The 9,917-nt window shown below is 42.4% G+C and overlaps 1 pseudogene; it reads right to left on the reverse strand.

Annotated features, from left to right (window-relative positions):
- Nucleotides 1-7,651: 7,651 nt before the first annotated feature.
- LOC129564389 (baculoviral IAP repeat-containing protein 2 pseudogene) lies at nt 7,652-9,569 on the reverse strand (annotated as a pseudogene).
- Between the last annotated feature and the right edge of the window lie 348 nt (nt 9,570-9,917).

The raw sequence follows: 9,917 nt of genomic DNA on the forward strand, positions 1-9,917 counted from the left end.
CCAGCCACATGCCATACATCACCCTGTGCACACCCACCATCACGGAAGGGAGGCCGAGACCCAGCTTCCTGAGGGTCCTCAGAGGCCTCCACTGGGTGGGGAGATACAGAAACAGGAAGCAGGGCCTCCTGCAGTCAGTGCTCTAAGACAATACGTTGCTGTTTTTAGAGGGATAGGCAGTGGGAGGAAGGGGGACAGAAAGAGAAACGACTTGTTTTTCACTAGGAATGGAGCTTAAGAATTGTATTTTCAGTCAGTGCTTCTCTTGTGAGCTGAATTGTGCCTCTAAGATTCTTATGTCAAAGCCTTTATCCCCAGTATCTCTGAATGTGAGTGTATTTGAAGATAGGGTCTTAAAAGAGGTAAAATCAAAATGGGGTTATTACAATAAGCCTTAATCCAATAGTACTTGTATCTTTATAAAAAGAGGAGATTAAGACAGACATATACAGAGGGAAGGCCATGAGAGGACACGGGCTGTCAACAAGCCCAGAAGAGAGGCCTGGGAGAGATCCTGCTCTCTAAACCCTCAGAAGCAACTAATTGCCCACACCTTGATCTGGGGCTTCAAGTCTCCATAACTAGGAGACAGTTCATTTGTCTGTTTTACAGCCCCCCAATCTGTGAGACTCAGTTATGGCGGCATCCTGAGCAAGCTGATACAATCTTCTCTGTTGTTGGGAAGTCTAAACATCATAGGACAGCTGGCAAAGCTGCAGATTCATGGGTTTATATTCAGTTACTGTGACTTGGTAAGTCTGGGGTGGGGCTCAGTAGGGCAGTCTGAAACATATTGTCCCTGGGCCACACTTTGAGAAATTGGGGCTAAGATACTGGACTTGAACTCAAAAGTACTTGGTTTGAATCTCAACCCCCAAACTTGGTCACTTTGTGAACTTGGCCAAGTGAGGCTACTTTCTGGGCCTCAGTTTCCTCCCCTGTAGAAGGGGGTTAACACTTCCTTTCATACCTAGCCCATAGGATGCTGATGCAAAGGCGAAAGCTCTGATTTTCTCTTAGGAGCATTGTCTTAGTTGGGGTGCCTTAACAAAATCCCATAGACTAGAAGACTTGAATAATAGACATTTATTTCTCACTATTCTGGAGTTTAGAAGTCTGAGATTAAGGTGCCTGTATGGTTGGGTTCTGGTGATGACTCTCTTCCTTGTTTGTAGATGACTACTTGACCATCTTCTCAATATGTCCTCACATGGGAGAGAGAGAGAGAGAGAGAGAGAGAGAGAAATGGAGAAAGAGAAAGTGAAGGAAAAGAAGAAGGAGGAGGAAGATGAGAAAGGGACTGTGGGTGGGGAGGGGAGGGGAGTGGGAGGATGAGGATGACAAGAGGGCATGAGGGTTCTCTGGTGTCTCTCCTTATAAGGGCACTAATCACATCATGACGGCCCCATCCTCAGGACCTCATCTAAACCAATTATCTTCCAAATATCATATTGGGGGGTTAGGGAGTCAACATTTGAATTTTGAGGAAAACACATTCAGTCCATTTCAGTGATACTGATGAGCTTAGACTGCATATGTGACTCCCTAGATCTCTGAGACTCAGAGTCTACACTTCAAGTGACTGCAACATGAAATCAACCTTGAGGCCCTGCTCCACTGACTCTTCCTTGAGGTTACTCACCCTTTCTGAGGAGAGGGTATTCTGTGGCCTGCTTGCCCCAGGATGGGGCATATGGAGAGAGAGGTGGCAGAGTAGCTGGTGGGCTATCAGACAGGCCAGACTAGTAAAACTCTTCTATATATAACTCAAAGCTGCTGGGGCCTCCTTGGGTGACACCTGCTCTGGCATAAGGCCCTTCTGGAGGGTTGTCTCAGCATACTGCACAGACCTCAAAAGGGGTAAATCCAAAAGCAAAAATGTATTGACAGTTAATATTGCATTTCACTGAAGGCTTCAAGGAGAGGCCAGGGAGATATTATATATCATAAAGCAACATTTATGAAATAACCTCTTTAAACATCTTGGCTCTTTTCCTTGAATTTCTCTTCTATGGTGGCTACTTCATTCCTCCTTTCTCTCCCTTGACCTTGTTCTCCTCAGGCTTTCCAGCCTCTCAAACCAGTGTCCAGCTCAAGAACCAGCAGAGTATGTTCCCAGTATTGAGTGCCTGGGAAAATCTAAGGTCCCTGTCTGCCTGCCTGCCTAATTTCTTGAGCTAGACTCTCTACCTCCTAATCCCAGGCCCCGTTGGCTCTGGGTATGCTATGTGAGTATACAGCCCTTCACCAGGGTCTTTTCATAGTGGAGGCTGTTTCTAAGCCTCATTTCCTGCTGACCAGGTCCCTGTCTCAAGCCCCACCCTTTCCAACCTTGTATCCAGTCCAACACCCTCCCACCTCAGAGTTCATGAGGCAACATGGTTGGAAGGTTCTCAGTCAGAAGTCATTTGGACCAGCTTTCCATTTTACAAATTGGAGGACTGGGGCCCAGGAATATAAAGGATCTACTTACCCAAGGCCCCACAACAAGGTAAGCAGAGGATAGCTGCAAAGGTGGTGACCAGTACCAGATGGGCTTTCACAGTCAGTTCAGAGGCCTGAAGGCATTGCGTGGGAGCAGTGTATTTCCTGCAGGGGTTCTGCAGGGGGCCAAAGCTGATATATCTGAAGCACCCTTTGGAAGTAGAGCTAAATCTTCCAGTGTTTAATCAGATTTGACCCCTCCTGATCCAACAAGTGGAGCACCAGTGGCCCTGGATTACCAGCATTCATTCTGGCCTCACTTGTAAATCTTTCCTCCCCTCACCTTCCTTGCCCATGTCCCGTCTCACACTGTCTCTGGTGTTCACCTAACTGAGCCTGCCTCCTTCACTCTGCTTACCTCTGGCTGTCTTTCTGTCCATGCTGTGGGGAAGTGAACTCTGAGCCTTCAGGCAGGAAGAGGAGGACATGGCAGGGAGGTTTCTACTGCTGAGGTGGCAGGAGAGTGAAAGAGATTTGCTCGGCTGGGAATGTAGGCTTGGGGAGGGAATTGTGGCTTCCTGCTTCAAAGCTATTCTCTGACTCTTGGTTTCTTTCTTGGAAAGGCCTGGCAGCACTGTGAGGTGGAAAGAGCGTGGAGTTAGGAGCCCAGAAAGCTGGATTCAGGTCCTGGCTTAGCTTCCTCCTCTGAATGTGGCCTTGGGCATGGCCCACCCCCTACCTGGGCCTCCTTCCTGTCTTCCTGGTGTGGCAAGTCAGACAGAGCCTGTGCACAGATGGGAGATGGCAAGCAGTAAGCGGTGGGAGGTGCAGCATTCAGTCCAATGCTTTGCACACAAAGGTCCTGCCTCTGTGAACACTGGCTGCCAATTTGCCAAGTTAGGTTCTTCCAGACTTTGGTCAGAAGACACGGAAAGGGGAGCCTCGGGCCTTTCTGACTGAAAGAGATGCTGGAAAGAAGTTGCACAGTTGGTGCATTTCTAGCACCATGATGTTGAAATGGCAGAAAGAAGCAGGCATCTGGAGATCTTCAGGAGAATCAGGAACAAAGGCTAGTGTGCCTGTGGGAAAAGGGATCTCATATCTTGACTCCTTATTCCACTTATTTTCTAGCTTTCAGGTTGTTGTTTAGTCGCTAAGACTTGTCTGACTCTTTGTGACTACATGGATTGTAGCTCACCAGGCTCCTCTGTCCATGGGATTTCCCAGGTAAGAATCCTGGAGTGGGTTGCCATGCCCGCCTCCAGCGGATCTCCCTGACACAGGGATCAAGTCTGCATCTCCTGCACTGGCAGGCAGATCCTTTACCACTGAACCATCATGATAGGATTAGTGTCCTTTTAAGATGAGATACGAGAAATTTTGCTTCTGCTCTCCCTGCTCTCCACCATATGTTGACACAGGAAGAAGACTACCATATGCAAAACCAGGAAGAGGGTCTTTGCCATGAACCCAACGGCGCTAGTACTCTGATCTAGGACTTTCCAACCTTCAGAACTGTGATGAATAAATCTGTTGTTCAAGCCACTTTGTTGTATTTTGTCACGGCAACCTGAGCAGACTAATATACTTTTGCCTTGCCTCCCAATCTGCTCTTTGTTTAATAGATAGTGATTTTTAACCACTTCAATGACATATAACTGACATACAGAAATTTTACATATTCAGTTTATACAAGTTAATGATTTCGGAGTGAAGTATACAGTGTGAAACCACCACCACAATCTATACCATAAACATATGTCATCTCCAAAAATGGACTTCCCAAGTGGTACAGTGGGCTTCTCTGGTGGCTCAGAGGGTAAAGCGTCTGCCTGCAATGCACAAGACCCGGGTTTGATCCCTGGGTCAGGAAGATCTGCTGGAGAAGGAAATGGCAACCCACTCCAGTACTCTTGCCTGGAAAATCCCATGGATGGAGAAGCCTGGTAGGCTACAGTCCATGGAGTCGCAAAGAGTCGGACATGACTGAGCAAATTAACTTTTCACAAGTGGTACAGTGGTAAAGAATCTGCTTGCCAATGCAGGTGACATAAGAGAAGTGGGTTCCATCCCTGGGTTGGGAAGATCCCCAGGAGGAAGACATGGCAAATCACTCTAGTATTCTTGGGAAATTCTATGGACAGAGGAGCCTGGAGGGTGCCAGTCCATGGGATCACAAAGAGTCAGATGCAACTGAGCACACACACACCTCCAAAAGTTTCCCTTTGCCCTACCTATTTATGTATCGGTCATCAACCTATCTACCTATTTACCTATCTATTTTGATAAGAATACTTAAAATAATATCTAATTTCTTAGCAAATTATTAGGTATATAATACAGTATTATTACCTATAGGCATTATGTTACACAGTAGGTCTCTAGGGCTTATTTATTTTTATAACTGAAACTTAGTACCCTTTGACTAATAACTCCCTGTATTCCACTTCCTTCAGCCCTTTGGAAACCACCATTCTACTCTCTGCTTCTATGAGTTTGGGTATTTTATTCCTTATACAAGTTGTATCACATAGTGTTTATCCTTCTGTGTCTGGCTCATCACTTAGTATAATGTCTTCCAGGTTCATCCATGTTGTTGCAGAAGATTTCTTTCTTTTTTAAGACTGAATAATACCCCAATGTATATGTATATATACACTGCATTTTCTTCATCCATTCCTCTGACAGTGGACATAGAGATTGCTTCCATGTCTTGGCTTATTGTAAGCAATGCTGCAATGAATGTGGGAGAGCAGAAAGCTCTTGAAGATCCTAATTTCAATTCCATTGGATATACATACCCAGAAGTGAGATTTCTGGATCACATGGTAGTTCTATTTTTAGTTTTGTGAATAATCTCCATGCTGTTTCCTACAATGGATGGACCAATTTATATTCCCACTAACAGTGTACATCTTCATCAAGACTTGCTTATCTACATCCCGTCTTCACCAGCACTTATTTATTTTTTAGACAACAGGCATTCTAACAGATGTGAGGTGATATCTCATTGTGGTTTTGACTTCCCTGATGATTAGTGGTGTTGAGCACCTTTTCCTGTATCCATTCATCATTTTAATGTTTTCTCTGGAAAATAAGCGAATTCAGGAAAGTTGCATGATCCAAAGTCAAAGTACAAAAGTCAGTTATGTTTCTATACAGTAACACTGATCTATCAAAAGAAGAAATCAAGAAAGCAATCCCATTTACATTAATATCAAAAAGAATAAAATACTTAAGAATAAGCTTAACCAAGGAGGTGAAAGACTTGTACACCCAAAACTACAAAACAGTAATGAATAAATTTTAAAAGGCACAAATAAATGGAAAGATGTCCATGTTTATTAATTGGAAGAATTAATATTGTTAAAACATCCATATTACCTAGAGAAATTTACAGATTCAATGCAATCTCTATCAAAATCTTACTGGCATTTTGTTTAGAAATAGAAAAAAACCCTAAAATTCATATAGAACCACAAAAGACCCCAACAGCCAAAGCAATTTTGAACAAGAACAAAGCAGGAGCCATCAAGTTTCCTGATTTCAAAATAATTTGCAAAGCTACTATAATCAAAAGTGTGGTACTGGTATAGAAGCAGATATATAGATCAATGAAATAGAATAGAGAGACCAGAAACAAGCCCTTACATATATGGTCAAGTGATTTTTGACAAGGGTGCCAAAAATATATAACAGGGAAATGCTATTGGGGAAAATTTCATCCCCAAAGAATGAAACTGGACTCTAATCTTACATCATACACAAAAATCGTCTCACAATGGATTACAGACTTGAAAGTGTAAAGCTCCTAGAAAAAAGCGTAGGGAAAAATCTTCTTGATATTGGCCCCAGGAATGATTTCTTGGATATGACAAGAAAAGCAAGGCCATAAAAGCGAAAATAAACAGGTGGAACTACATCAAACTAAAACGCTTCTGTACCACAAAGGAAACAATCAACAAAATGGAAGGTAACCTACAGAATGGGAGAAGATATTTGCTAACTACGTATCTAATATTGAGTACTTTTAAAATGCAAAATAACTCTCTATCCTGCTAAAATATCCCATGGCTGCTTATTGCAGGGTGAGAATAAAACTCATCCTTCTTATCCTGACCTCAAAAGCTCCATGTTACCTGGCTCTACCTACCAGCTCTGACCTCATCTGGTATCATTCTCCTTTGATTCTCCATATGCCAGCCCCATGAGCTTTCTTTCCTCTTTGTCCTTAAGTAGACCAAGCCCAGTCCCTCTTTAGAGCCTTAGCATTTACTTTTTCATTTGCATGAAAAGCTCTACCTGTTGGATTATTATGTGACTGGCTCTTTCTAGTTAATCGCTCTCAACTCAAATGTCATGTCCTCAGAAAAGCCATCTCTGAAATAGCCAACTTAATACAACTATTAAGATTGCCCTGATCTTGCTTCCCTAGGGCACCTATCACACCCTGAATTCTCTCTGTATATGTATTTGTTTACTCGTGTTTTGTGCATCTCTTCCACTTGAATGTAAGCTCCACAGGACCAGGACATGGTCTGCCTTGACCTTCACTCTATTTTCCAGGGTTTGACAATTGGCATGCACTCAGGAAATGTTTGAGGAGTGAATGAATGATGTGTATTGTAGTGAATGAGTGATGTGTAGAAGTTATACAGGGAAACGGATAGATGAGGAAAGCAATGTTATCCAATCCCCCAGGCAGAGTTAGACACCCTGGTCTCGTAGTCCTCATGCTGTAATCACAATATTTGATAATGTACTTACTGCATGGGCACCCCACCCCCAACAAAGATGTTAAATTTCATGTGGGTCCAGATCACTGCTGTCTTATTCACACGGTATGATTTGTGTCTCAGTATACCTGGTACAAGGGCTTCTCTGGTGGCTCAGCAGTAAAAAATCCACCTGCAATGCAGAGGACACAGGAGACCCAGGTTCAATCTCTGGGTTGGGAAGATCCCCTGGAGGAGGGCAGGGCAATACACTCCAGTATTATTGCCTGGAGAATCCCATGGACAGAGGAACCTGGCAGGCTACAGTCCATAGGGTCACAATGAGTTGGACACAACCGAAGTGACTGAGCATGCACGCACGTATACGGTACAAAGGAAGTCTTCAGTAATTTTTTGCTGGTTGATTGAATCTATCCTCCTCAAGTGATGGAGCATAGATGGAACAAAATCCAACAAAACTATCTTTTTTTTTTTTAACTAATGAAGGAGTCAGTAATTCCTTTTTTTACTTCAAACAACTTCAGACAATATTTTAAAGATTTTTATACATAAGCTAACATACAGCCTACTTTTCTTTTATGACAGAAATGTACAAACAGTACCCTTAATTATACCTCTGCAAATAGGGCATTTTCTTAGAGAAGGGGCACATCCCTGGCATACTACCAGATGACCACAAGGAATGAATACAATAGAAACTTCTTTGTCCATACACACTTTACAAGTTCTTTCTTCTTGCAGCCTTCTCAACTGTTCTTCCAGGGACAGACCTGAAACATCTGTTGGAATATACTTCATATTCTTTTCCACAAACAAGTTCTTATATAATGTAGGGTCAATTTCTTTAAGACAGTTTTTGAAGATGTTGGCAGCACTATTTCCTTTAACTAAAACGGTATCAATCAGTTCTCTTGCTTGTAAAGGTAGCTGTGTTTTTTGCTTAATAATATCATGTTCCTGTTTATTAATTACATTGGCTTTTAAAAGATTATCCAGGATAGGAAGCACACACGTCAACTGTTGAAAGAGAGCCATTCTATTCCTCCGAAGTAATGACAAATCATATTCCCAAATACCTGATGCTGTTTCTTCAGTTTGTCTTTCCTTCTCTTCCTCCTTTTCTTCTTCTCTTTTCTCATCTTCAGCATTGAGAAGTGCTGACACAATATCATTAACTGTTTTGTAATTCTCTCCAGTTGTTAGGATTTTACTCTGAACTGTCCGCTTTACCAGGCTTCTACTAAAGCCCATTTCCAAGGCAGCTTTAACCACAGGTGTATTCATCATGACTGCATCATCTGAAGAACTTTCTCCAGGTCCAAAATGAACAATTGGTGGATCAGCATTTTCATCTCCAGGAGTATTTGCAGTTGATAACAGCTGTTCAAGAAGATGAGGATATCTAGCTTGAATCTCACCAACAAACTCCTGCCCTTTCATACGTATCAAGAACTCACACCTTGGAAACCATTTGGCGTGTTCTACCCATGGGTCATCTCCGGATTCCCAACACCTTAAGCCACCATCACAACAAAAGCACTTGACATCATCATTTCGACCTACATAATAGAAACCAGCGCTTGCAAGCTGCTCGGGCTGAACTGGTACAGTAGATGGCCAGTACATAAATGTTCTCAGGCGAGCTGCATGTGTCTGCATACTCAAATTTGAAATGCTGAACCTCAGCGTTTCCAGAGAATTTTCCAAAAATGGACAGTTGGGAAAATGTCTCTGGTGTTCTAACATAGCATCATCCTTTGGTTCCCAGTTATTTAGTGTCCCACCACAGGCAAAGCAGGCTACCCTGTCTCCAGGTCCTATATAATAAAAGCCAGCTCTTGCCAATTCTGACGGTGACAGAAAGGTTAATGGCCACATTTGATAAATAAGAAATCTCACTTTTTCAGTACTCATGGCATAACTGTAGGGGTTAGTCCTCAGTGGGGAAAAGTCTTCGACTGCTCGAGAATTAATAGGGTTTGGTGAAAGGTTGGAGTAAGAATTACTGAATGATCTACCATGTTCCAAAGTGGGTGATAATGAGTGAGTAAAACTGTTTCTCATTGGAGAAGCATTCTTAGAAGTGGATTCCAGACTAGTTACAGAAACTAGATTCTGAATAAAGCTACAGCTTGGATATAGTTGTTTATGCTTCTCAATAGGATTGTCTCCTTGTTTCCAGTTATCTAGCATCAGGCCACAACAGAAGCATTTGACCTTGTCATTCACACCGGTGTAATAAAAACCAGCACGAGCAAGACTCCTTTCTGAGACAGGAACACCAGTGGGGAAAGTTGAATATGTAGACATTCGGTACAGTTCACATGAAAAGTCGTATGTCATTTTTTGTTTGTTGCCAATTGTCCAATTTGACAAGACTGTGCTATCTTCCATCACACTCTTAAATTTTCAATACGAGGGATCCGGGACAAGCCTTTGGGAGGTAGTTTTGTGCATGAGTGATTTTTACTTTTTGAGAGCAAAAATCCTTTACATGAAACTTTTCTTCTCTTCACATTAGATTTTTTTTATACCATAAAAAAGAATCAAATTATAGGCTCCTAATCATGTAAAATTCACTACACCTTCTTGACTGGATTTACATCTGAATTTACACCCAGGTAGGATGACCCTCTCTCCTATATAATCAAAATACTATTTAATACTCTTTAGGACTATATTAACTCAAGTGCTAGCTCTGTTCACTATTTGGTATAATACTAAACAGACTGAAAGAAGCTGAGACACTTTTGAAAA

The sequence above is a fragment of the Moschus berezovskii genome, chromosome X (assembly GCF_049115385.1).
Source record: "Moschus berezovskii isolate FMDL1 chromosome X, NW_MosBer_1.0, whole genome shotgun sequence".
Classification (NCBI taxonomy): domain Eukaryota; kingdom Metazoa; phylum Chordata; class Mammalia; order Artiodactyla; family Moschidae; genus Moschus; species Moschus berezovskii.